General features: G+C 35.1%; 1 long non-coding RNA gene across 1 annotated transcript; it reads right to left on the reverse strand.

The window, feature by feature from the left end:
* Nucleotides 1-17,055: 17,055 nt before the first annotated feature.
* Nucleotides 17,056-18,467, reverse strand: LOC138403347 (uncharacterized). The gene is made up of 3 exons (XR_011237611.1): nucleotides 18,315-18,467; nucleotides 17,650-17,883; nucleotides 17,056-17,175 (listed from the first exon to the last, which is right to left on the reverse strand). It is a non-coding gene; the product is annotated as an uncharacterized lncRNA (long non-coding RNA).
* Between the last annotated feature and the right edge of the window lie 2,134 nt (nucleotides 18,468-20,601).

Consider the following 20,601-nt stretch of genomic DNA (forward strand, 5'->3'; position numbering starts at 1 on the left):
CATGTCTTGACCATGCTTAGTCATAAGTTAATAACGGCCCAAAACATGTTCACGTCTCCACCCATTTCAATTTCAATAATGCTTCGTTTGTTCTTATTGTATTTCTTATAAGTTTTAAGAGAAGTTTCCTTAACGCATTCCACAGCAATCTTCATAATTCGTAACGTAGGTACTCATATTAACTTAGTTCGATTGTTGATTGCAGAGATGATTGTAAATGAGATGGATCGGTAAATATGCCTTGCCCATACTTAAACATAAGATAATAATGGCCCAAAACATGTTCACGTCTCCACCCATTTCAGCTTCATTAGTTCTTCGTTTCTTCTTGAACTTTTAAGTCTTAAGAGAAGTTCTCCTAGCGCTCTCCATAATTCATAACTTACTCATATTAACTTGGTTCATTTGTTGATTGCAGAGATGATATTAAATGAGATGGATCGGTGAACATGCCTTGCCCATACTTAACCATAAGATAATAACGGCCCAAAACATGTTCACGTCTCCACCCATTTCAGCTTCATTAGTGCTTCGTTTCTTCTTGAACTTTTAAGTCTTAAGAGAAGTTTCCTCATATAAACTTTTCGTTTGTTGATTGCAGAGATGATATTAAATGAGATGGATCGGTAAATATGTCTTGACCATACTTAAACCTTAGTTAATAACGGACCAAAACATGTTCACGTCTCCACCCATTTCAATTTCAATAATTCTTCGTTTGTACTTAAATTTCTTCTAAGTCTTAAGAGAAGTTTCCCTAGCACGTTCCACAGCGCTCTCCATAATTTGTAACGAACTTATACAAACATAGTTCGTTTGCTGATTGCATATATGATATTAAATGGGATGGATCAGTGAACATATTTTGACCACGCTTGATCATAAGTCAATAACGGCCCAAAACATGTTCACGTTTTCACCCATTTCATTTTCAGTAGCTCTGCGTTGCGTTCTGAATAGTCTACGTGAAATAGAATATGTAAGTATTCTTTATACTGCTTTAAACTACCGCTATACAAAACATCACCTTATTTTTTTACTACGTTCTTGAAATTTCTTACGTTGAAATAACTTTACTTTGCCTAAACCATTTTCATGCGCTTGATTTCAATGAAAATCATCGTGCCTCTCCACCTTCCGCATACAATCTTAGGTGAAAAGCAAACAGGTTACACACGTGCGCCGGCAATGTCGGCCGAGCGTACTGCGTCACCTTAAGACTATGAAACGGTTTTTTTTATTTTAAAATTAATTTTCATAATTTGTACATTTGTAACATTAGTTTAGTTTAGTATTTGTACATTTACATTAGTTTTACACTCCGAGCACTAATAACATTAGCATGTTGGTGACGAAACCTTTAAGTTTTTAGCCATCCCAATATCTAAATTCTAAACTAGCAAAACAAAGCCAAGCAATATTATCTAGACTACAGTGCTATAAGGCTGTCTTGGCGCGTGGCGAAAATCAGAACTAACGTTGCGTCAAGTGTCCCCTTTGTTCTTACTTGAATACTAGCTTATGCTCGCGACTTCGTCCGCTTGGACTACATAAACTTCAAACCCCTATTTCACCCCCTTAGAGGTTAAATTTTCAAAAATCCTTTCTTAGCGGATGCCTACGTCATAATAGCTATCTGCATGCCAAATTTCAGCCCGATCCATCCAGTAGTTTGAGCTGTGCGTTGATAGATCAGTCAGTCAGTCAGTCACCTTTTCCTTTTATATATTTAGATTCTAAGCCTTTGTTCTCCAACAGCGCCCCCCTGTCAATGCCATTCAAGTGCCAAGAGAGCCTTGTCGCACTGTATTTGCTCTATTATTTTATTATTTTTACTATTTTCATTCTTCTTCGTTCTTCTTTCGTTCTTGATTATGATTGTTGACTGTAGTAGTGATGATTGTAGGCATATAAAGGGCGAAGCACGATCATGTAGGTCAGTAGGCACGATCTACATGAAAGTACATCCTTCCTTATAGCCTAGGTTATTACTAGATTACCTTAAACCCATCCATACTAATAAGATTTTTATTTACATCCTACAGGACATAGGACAGGTTTTATCCCGGAAAATCAAAAATATCCACAGAATTTAACAAAAAGAATCGACGGGGATGCAGTAGCGGGCATTAGCGAACATATATAAGTATATTATGGTTGGGCCGCAATTTTTTACGGTCGTTGGTGTCAAAAAGTGCGTAAACTGTGTGTAAAGTGGTGAATTAAGCTGTACGTAGGTATGTCAGTCAGTCAATTTATATATTACATTTTAAATGAGAAATCAAAATCTTGAAACTTATATGTAACGGGATTTTGTTAGTGGCTAAAGCCAAGTATAAATACTTTAAACAACGTGTGGTAAGCTTTAAAAAAAAAGATTTTCCAGGAAAAGCTTGTATTCGTCTTTAAAGTCCCTGCTCTAAAGCTGAAGAAACTGGTTCCTCGGTTGAACCTTGAAAATATAACACTAACAAACTTTCGCATTCATACTTGTATCTAATATTAGTGTGGATAGTTCACTTAAATGAGTATTTTACAGTATTTTACTTTATAATGTACAATATATTATTTATACAAACATATACCTACCTACGTATAATAAAATTAAAGTGGAGTTAATACTAGATGATATAAAAACAAACATACAGGTTCAGAGAGGTTATCTTAATAATAATCTCTACTAATTTTATAAAGAGGTAAAGTATGTAAGTTTGTTTGTAAGCGGTAATCTCTGGAACTAGTTTTTAATAAATACATATCAAAAATTACAGAACCGGCAAAGAGTTTCTTAAAAATAATGGACCTTTGAAATTAGTTTGAATAACTTAGGTCATAGTATAATGTGTTGAGTACTAGATGGCATCTAGTCGTTTAGACTGGCTGAATAAACTGAATTAACTGGCTCGTAATACGACTGTTGTTGCATAGCTATTTGTTGCAACAACAATAACTGATGTGAGTTGTTCATCTTGTTGCATGGCACAGTATTTTACTTAAAGTTATGTTGATTGTAATTGCTCGTCTTTACATGCGGGCCCTTTTCGCATAAAAGTGGATTCACGCGTGAAAGAGCATATCGTGTAAAGGCAGCTTTTGAGGGGAGATCTCATCAGATGAAATCTTGGACGATCTAACCTAAATAGGTTAGATCGTCCAAGGATGAAATCGTCACGAGCCTCTAGTTACAGTTACAGCACTGGTTATTACCAGTGCTGTAACTGTAACTAGACTGTTGTTGCATAGCTATTTGTTGCAACAACAATTATCGTTGTAGGCTGTTCATCTTGTTGCATGGCGTAGCGTTATAATTAAAGTTATGTTGATGATATTGGTTGTAATTGCTCATCTTTACATGCGCGCTCTGTTCCGCACGAAAGTGGATTCACGCGTGAAAGAGCGCGTAGTGTAAACAATGACTTCTACGTAATAGAAGTCATTGAGTGAGGAAGCTAATTGAGGGAAATTAACCACGGGCCTCTCGTTTCTAGTTACGCCACTGGTAATGCGATTGTTGTTGCATAGCTATTTGTTGCAACAAAAATAATAATTAATCTACTGATGCTATAATTTGTTTAAAATTGCTATGGCGAGTGAATGACGATAATGTCTGAAATTCCGCCACTGGGGATAAGTGAACCGTTCGTCAGCGTGGCCTAACCGTAACGTAGAGAGACTCAGAATCGACTTCTGCCAGTTCCGTAATTTTAAAACTGTCATAAAAATTGTAAGTAAAAAGAAGTCATATCTATTACTTATGTGTTAGGTATATTATAATGTTCCTCTATAGTCTAAAAGTATATAAGTTTGGCATTTACGGCGCTCGTTCATTTGTACAATTTGCAGGTTACTTGATGTGTATTAAAAATACCTAATAGGTACTATTGTCATAAAAATTAAACTAAAAAAAAGTTCCTGTATCTATCTCTTATGTGTTATATTATATTGATCCTCTAAAGTATATATACAAGTTTGGTATTTACGGCGCTCATTCATTACTGTACAATATAGAAGTTTGGCGTTTACAGCGCTCGTTCATTACTGTACAATTTGTAGGTATACAATATCTACATACAATATGAATCAACTGTGTGCCTGTTTCCATGTTTTTGTAAAATATACACGATATATTCATTAATGGCTGACTTTCCACTAGAGATGCGCGAGAATGCGTAGATAGGGAGGAATTAGTGTGAAACTCATCAAAAGTATAACTTTTGAAGTAAAACTTATGGCACGGCTTAATCGATTGCTTGAGAGTTAACTGATGAGATCTTTTTCGGGCAAAAGACATCCAACGTTTAGATTTTTTTTTAAAGAATATTAGCCATGTTAAATGACTAATATTCCCCTTTCCTCTCCAACTAAGCGTCAAGCTTGTGCTAGGAGTAGGTACGACAATAGTGCAACGGGCGGGGTTTGAACCGTCGACCTTTCGGTTTTCAGTCCACTCCTTTACCGGTTAAGAGCTATTGAGGCTCTAAAAGATATACGTCACTTCCACCGAAACTGGCAGTCAAATACTTATATCAGCTTTTTTATTCCATTGCAAGTTAACCCTTGTGCGTGTCTCATCTTGTGGTAAGTGATGATCACCAGCCCAGAACAGAGAAAGTTTAGAAATAAAAAATTCCTAAACTGTTCCGAAAATTGAGGAAGAAGCAAGTGAGGAGGAGGAGAACGTGACGAGCGTGGAGGAGGGAAGTGAGAGCGGGAGCGAAGACAGTTCTGGAATAACAGGAGAGGAAGTGGTTAACAGGAGACACCACGATCGGCGACGGGAATCTCCAGTTACTGTGACTTCTGCCCCAGAAAGGGGAGACTGACCGATAGGGACAAGAAAGCAGAAACAAAAGAATTTGTAGGAAGTCAAGAAGGTGCCCCGGGAACAAGCCAAAGAGCAAGTACCGAACGGGCGCCCTCCCGCGTTTTGGCCGCGTTGTAACCGCGAGGTTGGTGGGGCCATGGGAGGTGGTGGATTGTCCCGAGAGTCGAACTTAGAAGCTTCCACGTATAAGACCACAGCGCACACCACTGCACCAAGGAGGTCTTCCAGAGCTGTTTCAACTTGTCGACGACAGCCACCGATGCACAACGCAATAGTCATCCCATGTCGTCGACAAAATGCCGTTCGTATGTAGCATATAAGAGCCATTACGCACGGTCGATAGTTGCCCGGCAAGTCAATTGTCGGGCAACTCAAGAATCTGTAATTTATATGGAAGTTGCCGAGTCTATACGCCCAGAGTTCGGCGACTCCGTGCGTACTGACTCGGCAACTTCCATTACAAATCACAGATTCTAACGGTCGCCGGCGACCGAGTTGCCGGGCAACTAGTGACGACAGATAGTCGTGCAGTTTAAAGCTTGTATATTTGAATGGAGGTGTTCACATAATTATTATTCGTAAGGACGGCACGACTAACTGTAGTCCACGACTTTTTTTTGCTGTAACGACAGATTGTCATGATAATAGGACCAGCTAGCGACGACAAGGCGTTCAACGATAACTTACGGTTGCGACATAGTGGGAACGCGCTCTTACACTTTCTCGTATATTGCTACTATTCACCAACGTCGAGTGATGTTTAACCGAGGAATAAATTACCGAACGACCGACAAATTACCAGGAATAAAGAACCGAGGAATAATTTCAAATTTACTCTCGGACAAGACTTATTTTACGTTGGTAAAATCGGTCCTAAGTGGGTATTCTGTGGTATTGGTCTAATATCCCAAATAGCATCGAAGATCGTAGGTAAATAAACGAACATATCGCGAATATACTTATATAGATCTCTGTTGGAAAGACAGCTAAAGGTACAAACTATTATGTACAATCATTAAGTAAATTCCTACTAAATATCTATACCTACTCATATACCTACAGAATAACCTAGAAATTATAGTAAGATGTAATAATAGCATAATATTATAATTAGGTCTATTTTAATAATTTTAATATTACATATAATGTCAATGACTATTTAATAAGTGTACTGTCCCCATTGTTCTAAATAAATATTAAAAAATAAACTTTTTTCAAACCAAATAAGATTTTTTAAAGAGTTTATAAAAAGTTGAATGAGCGTAGTGTATGGTGCCATCCAGTATGATGGATGGCACCATACACTACGGAAGATGGTGGGAAATGTCTGTATGGGGAAGGCTGAAGACCGGGTGTGGATTGTGGAGGCCACGAATTAGGAAGGCCCTATGTCCAACAGTGGACTTCCACAGCCAGATGATGATATTCTGCACTTGTACATATTCTTATTATATAAATAGTAAAACATAGTATATCATTAGGTACTATTTACATATTTAGTAATAAAGTCATGATATTTATATTTTTAATTTCATCTAACATTTATTTATACATAAATATTTGAAAATATAACATTAATTACAGAAAAAATATATACATTACATATTAGGTTATAGTAATAATATTCGTAAAAACGATACATAAATTTATGAAATTGATTTTCACAGCCATATTTTTACATTATGAAATAAGCATAATATTGTACTTGTCGTCAAATCAAATAATCGATAATGCTATTAAGTGGAAAAAAATTAAAAACAACGCAGCAAGAAATGGAATGTCAGAACAACAATCATTAATTATTTTCATTATTTTTACACGAGTTAGGTACAAAATATCTGTCACAATCAGTTCCCTCGATATTTTTGTAGTTCAAAATGATACAAGCATACATACCTACTATCTGTAGTTTATGCTAATTATAATCCAAATATTATATAATTGACTACAAGGGAGGTTAGAATAAATATGTACACATTATAAAATTCTTCACTCCAATTAATATTATTAGTGAAAATTAACACGAGATTTTAAAGAAAATTCCAAATAAAATGAATGAGTAAAAATATTTATTATGGTATTGTGAGTGCATATTCTATTTTTTAAGTGACCTAACTTCATTAAAAATCTGAATTTTAAAGAGTAAAAAATATCATGAAAAGACCCCTGAAGTTTAAGTATATTACTAAGACTCATTTTTTGGCATAACCTAATTTTAAGAACCTAAAAGTATTGTCAAAAAATATTATTACAATAATTTATAAAGTTATATAACAAAAATATTATTGAAAAGTGAATCGATGTGGAAGGGAGCACATCTAATAAAATGCAACAAAATATAACAAGTGTACGATATTAAAATGATTGTATAGTAAAAAAATGTTATATAACTCTTGGTCATTAATATAAATTAAAGATGAAAGTTACTAGGAAATGTAAATTAAAAGCAGTTTTGCTATATGATAAAAAATATCACAGGACATGTTTACTGCGATACTATGTTATAGTATACATAATGTTTTGGTGGCTACCAAAATTTTGTCATTAATTGGCATTCCTACATTATACTAAAAGTCTATAAATGCGTCATATTCAGATATTTTTATGGTTTAATTTATCTAATCGAATATACATAATATCTCTATGTCATATCATAAAATCTTAGTTTTAAAGAATTAAAAAGAGAATTAGGGTTTTAGTTCAGAATGGTTAACAACGGAAGAAGAATTTAAGGGAGGGTCGATACGATCTTTTCGATGACTACCATCGTCGTAACAAGCATAGATGCTCATTATTGCCATACGTATCGTATCATTCGCGCGAGCCATCACGATCATATGTATTTCCCTACCATTGAATTAGTACATTAAAAAATATATAGCTAACATCTAAATATGCATGCAGTCACACACTCCCACTTACACACACGCACACACACACACACACACACACACACACACACACACACGCACACACACACACACACACACACACACACACACCACATACACCACATACACACAACCGCGCGCGCGCGCGCTTACACACACACGCACACACCACACAAGTACACACACACACACACACCACACATACGCACACACTCCACACACACAAGCACACAAGCACACACACACAACACACACACCACACAAGCACACACACACACCCATACACACTCACACACAAGCACACACACAACACACACACAGGCACACACACCACACTCACACATACCACACACACACACACACCACACCACACACACACACAAAGCACACACACCACACACACACAACACACCACACATACACCACACAAGCGCACACACACACACACACACAACACACATACACACACTACGCACACAAGCACACACACACACACAAACACACACACAAGCAAACACACACACACAAACACACACACACAAGCAAACACACACACACTCGCACACACACACATCACACTCTCACACACATACAACGCACACATACCACACACACACAAACACACACAAGCACACACACACAAGTACACACACACAACCCACACAAACACAACACACACACACACACACACACGCATACCACACACACACACACCACACACACACTTGTAATTTTATTATTGTATATACATTTATTCTAACTCTATTAGTAATCTCTTGTGGCCTTCTGCTAAAACTAGATTTAGATTTAAATAATTATTATGTTATTATGCTGTTGATTACTTTCAAATAAACAAAATAAAAAATAAAATAAAACATGGTTATAAAACAAACCATTAGACACTAATTTTATTTACACTAAACACAATTTTTTTTTGTTTTATTTTTCCTTTTACGTTTTCTTATTATTTCCTAAAAGTATAATTCATATAATATATGCTATTTTAAAAAATTATCTGGGTTTCTTATAGTACCTGACATGACAGGTCGAGATGGTAATCGGGGTATGAGGCGGGAGGACGCCCCGCACACCCACACGTCACCCATTCTAGCCCACACCGGGTTAGCGCAGGGGCTGTGCGGTTCGGTCCGTCGCTCACAGTGTGGTCCTCGGGTTAGTTGGCGTGCTGTGGTTCTGGCATGCCTCTGACGGTGTTTGGGGACACGTAGTGCCCCAGTGGTGGGTCTGCTGTGGCGGGCATCCGCCGGCGGAGTAACGAGGCCTTATTGGTCCCTTGTGCTCCGTCGTTAGCGGTGGGGTGGAACCTCGTGAGGTTTTTAGTCGGTAGGAGTCCGACATAACCACTGTGCACCCCCGTGGCCGGTGGTATCCATGATGGATTTTCCTCACAAGAAAAAAAGGGGGCCGTGCGGGTGTGCAGGGCGTTCCCTCCCCGATTACTATCTCGACTTGTCGCGTACTAATAGGTATAAGATGATAAATAATGATTGACGTAGATTATTTGAATTTTGGAATATACATAATACAATCATCATATTATAGTTAATAAAGCGATTTGGCATGTTCCAATATACTTATATACATCGTCTTATTATGCGTATAGAATCGAATAGCTTTCCTACACAGGTACATTAATTAGATATTATACTTAATTCATTAAATACATAAAATTAATTCATTACAAGCTACACTTATAGATATTTGGTACATTTGAGACTCTGTGTAAATACCATATTTACATTTTATTTCTTACCTAGAGGTATCTAAGCTAATTTTACTTTATTATTATCTATATATTCCTTAGAACTTCTAATTTAATCTCTAATTTCTAAGATTTCACTGAAAAGTAAAGTAAATTAACAACAAAATCTCGTGAGGGAAACTATAATAGTAGAAGTAGAAAAGTAGTAGATACTTACTCCTCAACTTATAGGTACCCTCAAGTGAATAGACATCTTTTAGGCAAACGCGCTCTGTCTTAGACTGCATTATCTCTTGCCAGCAGGTCTGATAGTAGCCAAGCGCTAGTCTATAAACTGAAAAAAATAACTATTAAAAAAATGTTTGCATAATTAACTTTACTTAAACAAAAATAAAATGCGCAATATACAAATCATGTTCGCGCAAAAAAATGCTTTGCAACCAACTATTTCATAAGAAGAAATTACGTACTTTTTATAACAATGTTTCTTTACAATGTTATACATATCACTAATCTTTGCATGTTCTACCAATAAATTTTACATTAGAGCTTCGCCTACCTAACCTAATAATATTTACTCAACCAAACAAAATCTTAAGTGTTTGTAATATGGTATATTGGTATTGCATGTATTTATTTTTTTATTCCTATGTTTGTTGTGCAAGAAATAAATAAACGCAATATTATTAATAAAATATATTTTATATTCGTAAAGTTGCGTTCAGATCATGTAACGTTGTAAAACATCATAAAATATTTGTGTTTTTTTTCGATTGTATTGTATTGAGTAGGTATATTAAGTTTTATGTAATTATAATTATATTTAGTCTTGTGAAAATATTCGATCAGTAGTTTATATAATTTCTACATGATTATTTGACGCATACGCTTTTATTTGTTGACTAACGACCCGCCCTGGCTTCGGATTATTACAATTTTCATAGGGATCTCTAATTTTTTTTAAATAAAATATAGCCTACTGCCTATGTTACTAAGAAATAACGTAGTTTTCTACTGGCGAAAGAAGTTTTAAAATCGGTTCAGTAGTTCCAGAGATTACCCCCTTCAAACAAACTTACAAACCTTACTCTTTATGATATTATTATAGAACGGCCTTATCTCTTTACTATATTATAGGGTTGGAATATTCCAACTTATAGCACCCACTGGAATAAGTACTTGATTTTTATGTTTTAGAATAGAATATATTGGAATAGAATGCAACGACAAATAAGAATTTTTTTATATGGATATTTCTATATCTAATATGGGATGGTATATTATGGGATAATACAACATGAGATGATTAGGACCTGCCCCCCAATTGTGTAAGAATAACCATTTCATGGATATCGCAATCATCAAGAATTCTGCCATTTGATTGGCTGTGAAAAACTGTAAACAGAGAATCAACCAATCAAAGGGCAAAATTCTTGACGATTGCGATAGCCATGAAATGGTTATTCTTACACAATTGGGGGGCATGTGTCCAAGTTGACATTGGTTTAATTGTTCCCATTCCGCTATTAAAATGTACAGTACAAAAGAGCAACCGCCGAGTTTCTTGCTGGTGCTTCTCGGTGGGAACGGCGTTCCGAACCAGTGGTAAATTAAAACTACCTGACTATTCATAAGCACTTGTAAAAAGTTTACATGAATAAAAAAACATTCTATTCCAAAAAACATTCTATTCTATTCTATTCTATTCTACAGACTTATTTTCGAAATTTTGAAATGAATAAAAATCTTGAAAACACATACACACACATGCACCCATACAAACTCACACACACAGTCTCACACACACACACACACACACACACACACACACACATTATACACATATCGGAGGTGAGAGCACATGCATTTGTAGATTCACTCAATTTAGATGGGAAACTGTAATAGTTACCTATACTATGTTTTAAGCCAAACATTTATTTGTTTTGTTTTTCTTTTAGTTTTCTTTTACAAATTTAAACTGATTTAAAGCTAATATACCTTTCATACCTTTTTTTTATTACTAATTCAAAAATTGCATTTTCTCTTAAAAAATATAATAATGAATCAAGATGCAGACTTATTTTAGACGTATGAATATCGAATAGCCAGACTTTTTTACGAGTAGTTACTAGCTACCTACTACTATTGTTAATGAAGAACAAATTTTTTTGTCGTTTTATTTTTTATCTATATAAATCTACTACTTATTAATAAAATTTATACTTAGTTTTTATTATATCTACTTATATTATCTGAATTAATAATATTATCATGCTATGATTGTTATTATTTAGTACGAAAGGCCCCTTCCGTTCTTTGAATAATCCAGATCTTCGACTTTTGTTTAAATCGTTGGTCTGATCGAGATGTTTCGACATCAGACATGCAAAGGTACATTGCTGACTGAGAGTGAATTATGCAATTTTAGGTAATATTAATATTTATTATTATTTTAATTTTTTCTAATTTTACTAAATAACTTCCTTAAACTGTATATATTATTAAAATTATTTTAAAGAAATTACAGACTAGAATGTTGACATATTATATTTTAATTAATAAAACAATCCTTAATAACCAGATTTATTTACATAGTAGGTAAGTACTAGTTACTTGTGGTTAGTAAGATTAGTTTGCAAAAAGACCTACCCACTAAAAGCCAATGGCACTAGCACCAGACAGCTACAATGTGAGAATCGTACCTGATCACTTCCGATTGGCGTCTATTGATTAAGATAACGGGCTGACATGTTTTGAAGATGTTTTGAAGCACGCTCGTACTGTGTCATTTTTGACCAAAGACGCGTAAGCCTGTCCACTGATGTGGAGCTAGGTAGCGGAGCGGAGTGTGAAAGTGATGCGGAGCGGAGTTGCGGACTGTAGTCTGTCCAGAGACGCGGAGCTAGGTAGCGGAGCGGAGCAAGACAGTAATGCGAAGCGGAGTTGCAAACTGTGTTTTGTGTTTTTCCATACGTGGAGCTAGCCTCGCTTCGCTCCCCCGCTCCGTTTTCCCGCTTCGCGTTCGTTAAAATGTACTTACCACAATTTTTAAACTAGTCCGCAAATCCTTGTCCACTGAAGCGGAGCAGGAGTTTTATACAATTCTATTGGTTAACATTTGCACAGCTCCGCACCGCTCCTCTCTTCTCCGCAGCAGTGGACAGGCAGCCTAAAGGCCCTGCCAGTCAATGTAGTATGTGTCACTACTTGCATGCAGGTCACACACAATCGTACGAATACGATATGTTCTTAAGTATGGGTTGCCTGGAAGAGATCACTTTAGTGATAAGGTAGCCCTTTGTTTTTTTAAAGTGTATCCTGTATTCTTATTCTCTGTAATTTTGTTAACAATAAAGTTGTTTAAATAAATAAATAAATATGAATTAATTTATGAGCTTTGCCTATGATATTCTCTGCTGATCTATGGTTTGTACCTAATAAGTTAGTGCCAGAGTAACACAAATTGAATAATTAACAACTATTGCTATAAAAGACGTATCAGTCTACGATGACTATTTATTAATAAAATTATAGACTAGAAGCTATATTCATAAATTAACTATACTAATGTCTTCCTTGGACGGCTAAGCAAGAGAAATTTTATATAATATATTATTTTGTTATTCATATCTGATTAGAATATAATATGATTTAGTTACCTACCTGTATTGTGCTATATATGTGTGTGTTCGATAAATATACACGCATGGATAATATAATATTGTAATAAAATCTTCTATTATATTACCTACCTACTTTTTTTATCTTTTACTTTACCTACTATTTATAAGCTATCCTAATTTTATTTTATTAATGCATACTGCTCTATTAAGAACGTTAAAATACGTGATTGTAGTAACGAATAATAGTAAAAAATATTATCAAAGGTTTTTATTATATTTGTTGTTTTGAATGGTGTGACAAAGTTTTCAACACGTTAAAAGAATTAATAAATTTTGCATGGAATGCCAGGGTATTTTTGATGAGATTAGGTATATCAAAAATATGTGAATGTACGAACGTAATTTTGATATGTCTGTAAGAATAAATAATAATTTAACTATGATATGAAATGACCATTATATATAAACAGATTAATATAATTATTGATATGTAGTGTATTACTAATTTGCGTGTAATTTACATAATATCTTAGTACTTGCTAGAAGTATAAATAAATAGTTAACTGAATTTGGATTAAAAACATTAGCAAAAATTTGATAGTTATGGTTTATAATATACGTGTATTTTCATTTCGTAAAAAATACAACCCAGGTAACGAGCTGCTACTTTTCGGAGCACACTCGAAGGTGTCTAGAGATCCGCACCTTTAGACAACTTCGAACCCTGCATCAATATCTATCTAACGTCCTCCAGACCGAAGCTATGACTGCTCGAAAATACGACGAAACGCTTCGAGAAAAGGTACGTAGTGCCCCGTACTTTAGTTTGGCTCATCTTGGCGGGTCCACTGCCGTGCCCCCTGATACAAGTCTGTGTCACTACGCGTATAATCACACACACAAGCATACAAATTCAACTTCACTATTTAAAATAAAATTGTTAGAACTTTGCCTATCTAGAGTTTTATTAATATTTTTGGTTTTATTAAAAATTATTTATTTGTTATCGTATTCCAGGTAAACAAGTGCGTCACAATAATACGAATATAACTAATAAATAATCAAAAATACCAAACTTATTTTAGAACATAAAAATTACAGATCGAAAAAAATTTTGGAAAAATAATACGAGAAAATACTTTCTTAATTTTTTGGGGACCAAGCTGGTAAAATTCCCTTAGTCGCCTCTTACGACACCCACGGGTTGATATGGGGTGGCAACATTCTACTCTGCCGGTGCCACACGGCAACCATTGAAATTATTATTACAAAAACAAAAATTTTGTTTTAAAATATTATGTGATATGGTTTGGATTGGATTGGACGCATTGTATACCTAATGCCGAGTACGTTCTGTAATAAAATAAATAAATAAATAAAAATAAAAAGCTTTTTATTTCTTCACTTACTTTACAATAGTTATGGGATTATTAAATAAAACTTAAAATACTAGACATTAAAATAAAATAATAATTTAAATTTAGTACGATTACTTATTTTTATGAAGAACCCTTTTCAGGTCAAGGCCTCCTCCCTGTGTACATTTAGCTAGCAAAAACGAAGACAAGTGATAGTTTAGTACCCTGATGATTATTGATTACTGATATGATACCACAAAAAAAATCGCGAAAAAATAAATAAAAAATATCCTATATTTTGTAAAAGTTCACGATATATATTGCAAATAAAGCACTTGACTGAAGCACGTGGTCAGCAAACATTGCGTAAGTAGGCCCCAGTAGAGTAAAAGTAAAATTCGCTTCAAAAGCAATAATCAAAAATAATACTACGCAAAAAAGAACTCAGCAAAATTTTGTTAGTAAAAATAAATAGCTAGAATAGTAAACTGCGCAGAATTCAACCTTTTGACATTATTTTGTTACAGTTAGGTAGGTATAGTCCGCGACAGGTCGAGATGGCAGTCGGGCCATGAGGTGGGGTTCACCCCGCAGACCCGCACGCCACCCGCGCTCGCCCGTACCGGGTTAGCGCAGGGGATATCCGGGTGTGCGGGTCATTCCCTCCCTGATTGCCATCTCGACCTGTCACGTACTATAAGTACAATTAAAATCTATAAAATCAGTTCTTATAATTTTTAAAATTTCCCGCCCTTGTGTATTTGTGTGTGTGTGTGTGGGTCCGACTCCGAACGCACTTACGTTGCGCTGCGCAACGCGACGCGAGACGTCAAAATATAGTTCATATGAGTTTGTATGGATCAAGGCGTTGCTGCATCGCGTTGCATCACGCAGTGCAGCGTAAGTGCGTTTGGACTTTTTTTGAATGAACGCAATAGAAAACAAATATTGTTACATAATTAAGTATAGATATAATTTACTTTGATAATAATTATTTTGAAACCGATCGTTTGTTTCAAAATCTTAAAAATATAACAAGATATCCTGCGACAGTTTTTCCGATTATGAGAGTTTCTGGGAACAAAGACGCACATTTTTGAAAATATTGTAGACTACTTATTTAAAAAATCGCTCAATGTTTAATTTATATTTTGGATGTTTAAAGTGTTACTGTTACTTAATTACGTTGTTACTGATGTATACGTTGAATCCCCAAGGTGATGAAGTGGCGACTTCACATCGGAACGCGCAGTGTTTGTAGATCCTCCTTTATGTGATAACCATCGAAATAAGTAAGTTTATAATGTATAAAATCGAATATTTTTATACGCCGCTCTGCACCTCGCATAAGTAACAGCCAGACTAGACAAGAATCTGTGCGATCCGTACCTTAGCGAATGATTGAGACGCCTAATCCAGTTGGTACGCGAGTAGAGTAGATATACATAACTGACGATAACAGAACAGTCTGTTCGCTGGCAGCCACTGAACATAAGCGGCACAAGACCGCCGTGTGTAGAAATATCTGAAAGTGAACTATGATATCGGGATCTTTGTAGTAGACTGTAGAATGACAGCTACTATGTCACGATCGCAATCACCTCTGGTTTGGTTGATGCTCGCTCACTTTTGGCTACATTGCATTGTTGCAACAAGAATACCATAAATTCAGCCAATCACAACAATTGTGGTTGTAACAATGTTTGATGCAGGTTTTCCACAATCGACGCAGGCGGAGGACAGCAGTAGTGACGGTCCATTAGTACGAAAATTGTGAAGACTTCTCAGCCGCTGAAATTCTACTGATATTGCTACTGACCTTTAGTATCCCCGGAAAAGAAAGACCTGTAATACAAAATCATTTAGTATTTTGTTTTATGTAGACGTTAATAATATATTTGTATCTAGCAGATACATCAAATAGTTTCTCATGTTACGTGAAGGGACTTCTTTAGAATGTTTAAATCTCTATCTTCTAAGTATAATATAAAAATGAATCACTAAATGTGTTGGTCATCGCAAATCTCGAGAACAGCTGAACCGATTTCGCTAATTCTTTTTTTATAATATTCCTTGAAGTACGAGGATAGTTCTTACGGAAAGAAAAATTTTAAAAATTGCCAAGTTCCCACGAGATTTTTAAAAACCTAATTCCACGCGGACGAAGTCACGGGTATCAGCTAGTTTAAAATAAGAAGATAAGTAGGTATATCAAGTATCTAATAGGTACATTCCCATTTATTAAAGAAAAACTGATAACCATGTCAATAATGTATACCTAGTTGATGCTCGCGACTTCATCCGGGTGGAGTTAGGTTTTAAAAAATCCCGTGGGAACTCTTTGATTTTCCGGGATAAAAAGTAGCCTATGTTCTTCCCCGGGATGCAAGCTATCCCTGTACCAAATTTTGTCAAAACAGTTTGAACGGATGGACCGTGAAAGGCTAGCAGACAGACAGACACACTTTCGCATTTATAATATTAGTACGGATGAGTAGATAGATAGATTCATACAATGTCTTTTAACCGGTTGGTGTAAAATAAATCGGGTCTAAGTAAGAAATTATTTAATTATCAAAATAAAAATTCAATATCGAAATAAAATAAACTTAAGTAGTAAAAATTTAGAATATGTACCTTTTCGCAGATGAAATCGAATGTAATATTGCTTTAGCGATGTTCGTTTCTAATAATTCTTTTTACTTTGTTGTGCAGATTCAGGAAGTAATTTGTTGTGATGCTCCGTGCCGCAGCCCTTAAAAGATAAAGATAGTTTTTTTATGGCATAATACATAATTTTTTGAATAATACACCATTTATTTATTTATCGTTATTTACATAATTTAATTATATTAATTTACTTAATTTCGCCAGGCGAGTACAAATCTGTTAGAGGTATATCGCTATAGTCCATTTTCACACAGTTCAAGAATGTATTATTGCACGACGAATGTATATTTACACGTCCTCACTGCGCTCCTGCGCTAGCTAATTCACGCCGTGCAATAATAAATTACTTAAGTTATACCTACGTATTTAATATGAAAACAAAAACATTCATACTAGTAATATAAAAACAATTGATATTTATAGGTATCTGCCATTTCTATAAACCCAAATACACTTTTAAAAAGCGGCGAGAATATATTATTGAAAAAAGGATGTAAGTAAAGCAATATTGTAAGATTGCGAAATACTTCCAATCGTATCAACAACAAAATCTTGTAACCTTATCACTGCACAAAGAATAAGCATCTGAAAATTGTCTTGAATAAATGTGCTATTTGCGCATTTTTCTAGTACGTTTCCCATTGCTGCGTTGGTTGAAACAGATGCTACGGATGATACGCAAAAGCTTCAATGGAGAGTTGGCTTTATCGTTTTGTCCTTCACGTTTTCCCAAGCGCTCGATATGACCTTGAAGTGCGTAGGAAGTAAAGTTTCCAGACAAAAGTCAAGTTTTCTGCAACAATTTGCAGCGGATGTCAACAATTTACGGGAAATATACATTTTTGTTAAAAAATTGCAAAAATAGTATAGATATTTATGAAATAAAATAATAGAGCAGGCTCTTTAAAATATAATATTATAGTAAGTAGGTATTCAATTAAGTATATAACTTGAAAACTAAAAATAATTTATTTCAAAAGTTAAAAATGTTAAATAAAAATGTAAGTTATATTTTATATAAAAAATTAATTAAAAATTGTAAAGATTGGAAAATACGTAACCATACAATAATAATATTATCATTTTTAAAAACTTTAAACTATTTTTTATTTAAGTTACACCACAGTCCACATACATACACATACAACATAAAAATATGAGGATTTAAAAAAAAAATATTACAAAAATAATTCAATTATGAAAAAAAATACGTTTAGTACTTACTGCAGTGCTATAGAAAATCCAAGTAAACAAATACATGAAACACCTACACATAAATATGAAAATTAAATTTAATGTAACACACAACTTTATCTAAAATTATTAAAAACTTATTAACAAATTAGTTTATCTTTGTTTAAAAATGAAGTTGGGTAGTGCAATTAGTGTTGACTGATTGAGGTTCTGTCAACGACTGCTCTCTGCGAGCTCCAGACCGAGTCTGCCCGGGGTTGGAAGGCTGCAGCGTAGGGCGGGCCTTATGCAACAATTATCCCGCCCAGAGCGGTGGGGCGCGCCAATGTATTTCCCGCTCTTTTTAGCGGAAGTTCAACTGAAGTTAGGCCAATTTTCCGATGCACCGACGGATACAAACTTTTGAAGCTTTAAAAATTATTAAAGTTCTTTACGATACCGTACCAATGGTACTGCTGAGATAGCCTATAGTGGTTAGGATGTCCGCCTCCTAATCGGAGGTCAAGGCTTCGATCCCGGGCACGCACCTCTAACTTTTCGGAGTTATGTGCGTTTTAAGTACTTAAAAATACCACTTGCTTTACTTAACGGTGAAGGAAAACATCGTGAGGAAATTTACATGCCTGAGAGTTCTCCATACTGTTCTCAAAGGTGCGTGAAGTCTGCCAATCCGCACTTGGCCAGCGGTATAGTGAGTCGGCGATGGGTTGATCATGATGATGACGATGATAATGATGACCAATGGTAAAAACCAGTCAAGTGCGACTGAGTACACACGAAGGGCTTCGTACCATCCACAGAATGGTACCATCCCACAAGATTATGCAAGATTTTTAGGCCCAATTTTCCGATGCACCGACGGATACGAACTTTTAAAAGGCTTTTAAAATTATTAAAGATTTTTACGGTTTCGTGCCAATGGTAAAATCCGGTCAAATGTGACTCGACTCGTACACAAAGAGTCCCGTGGCGTACCATCGTACAAGATTATTCCTACACTTTTTAATATCTACCGTTGTCCGTCTATACATTGTTAAGATAAAGTTGACACCACTGTAAGAATTTAACTAAAATCTACTTTTTATAATGATTGCACACAAATATAAAATTTGTTATTTAATTATTATTATTAAAAGATATCTTTTCATTCTTAATTAATTTTATAACTCAACTTTTCAATGGACAACAGCTGGAAATTACCTTTTTTCAGTTAGTTTAAATGTTGATAAAGATAACATGCACTGGTATCTCAGCCTACTACTTAGATAGGATAGGTATATCTACCTATAATCTCTTTGCCTCCCGGCCGGCCCCTCTAACCCACTGACATAATGTACCCTTCCCGTATGCCGAGCGCTCAATGAATAAAGTTTCATTTACGCTTCCGTACCGTACCCACTTGTATCGGTATGTAGATTTAATTAGTGTAATCGGACTATATGCCCATTCTAATAATAATAAATAATAATAAAGTAGGCTGGATCACTGGGTGCTTTTAGTGCGTTGTACAATTCTTCACATAAACTTGTGTTTATTTATTTGTCGGGACAGCATGGTCGGTGACAATTAAGTATGTCTTGATATTATGTATGTATGTGTATGTATATACTTTATTGCACCACAAAAACACAAATGACAGGTTACAAAAATAAATCTTAAAAAGTAGACACAAAAAGGCGGTCTTATTGCTAAATAGCGATCTCTTCCAGACAACCTTAACGCTATAGGGAGAAAACGAACAAATTGACAATGGGAGGTGGTGTATAATAAACCTAAATAGCAATAGCTAAATAAACTAAACCATATAATAAGAATATAAAATACATATTATTAATACACTAATATGTACATACAAACAAAATATAATAGACAAACATAAGACTACATAAATAAATAGATATATACACATATAGATTTAAATAATAAACTATGCCATTACTGAGGATAGCAAAGAGATAGGTAATGATCTTTGACGTCAATTTTAATTTTGTTAAGGGATTCAGCACGATGAATTTGCGAGGGAAGCTCGTTCCATAAACAAATAGCAGTGACCGTGAAGGAAACGTCATTCAAATACTATCCATCGATACAGTAGCACAGTACTTACTATAATCGATATTCTTTACATGAGTCCTAGCTGTATGCCGTGTGCATACAGGTGTATCAACTAAACTATCTCATAATAGAGTCAATCAAAGGATAGTCTCGAACTCCACGGTTGCCGAACCCTGCGATCTGCATGCCAAATTTCAGCCCGATCCGTCCAGCTGTGCGATTGCGGGAGAATGACAACTAATAATGTCACGATCGCAATCAT

Source organism: Maniola hyperantus, chromosome 15 (genome assembly GCF_902806685.2).
Source record: "Maniola hyperantus chromosome 15, iAphHyp1.2, whole genome shotgun sequence".
Lineage (NCBI taxonomy): Eukaryota > Metazoa > Arthropoda > Insecta > Lepidoptera > Nymphalidae > Maniola > Maniola hyperantus.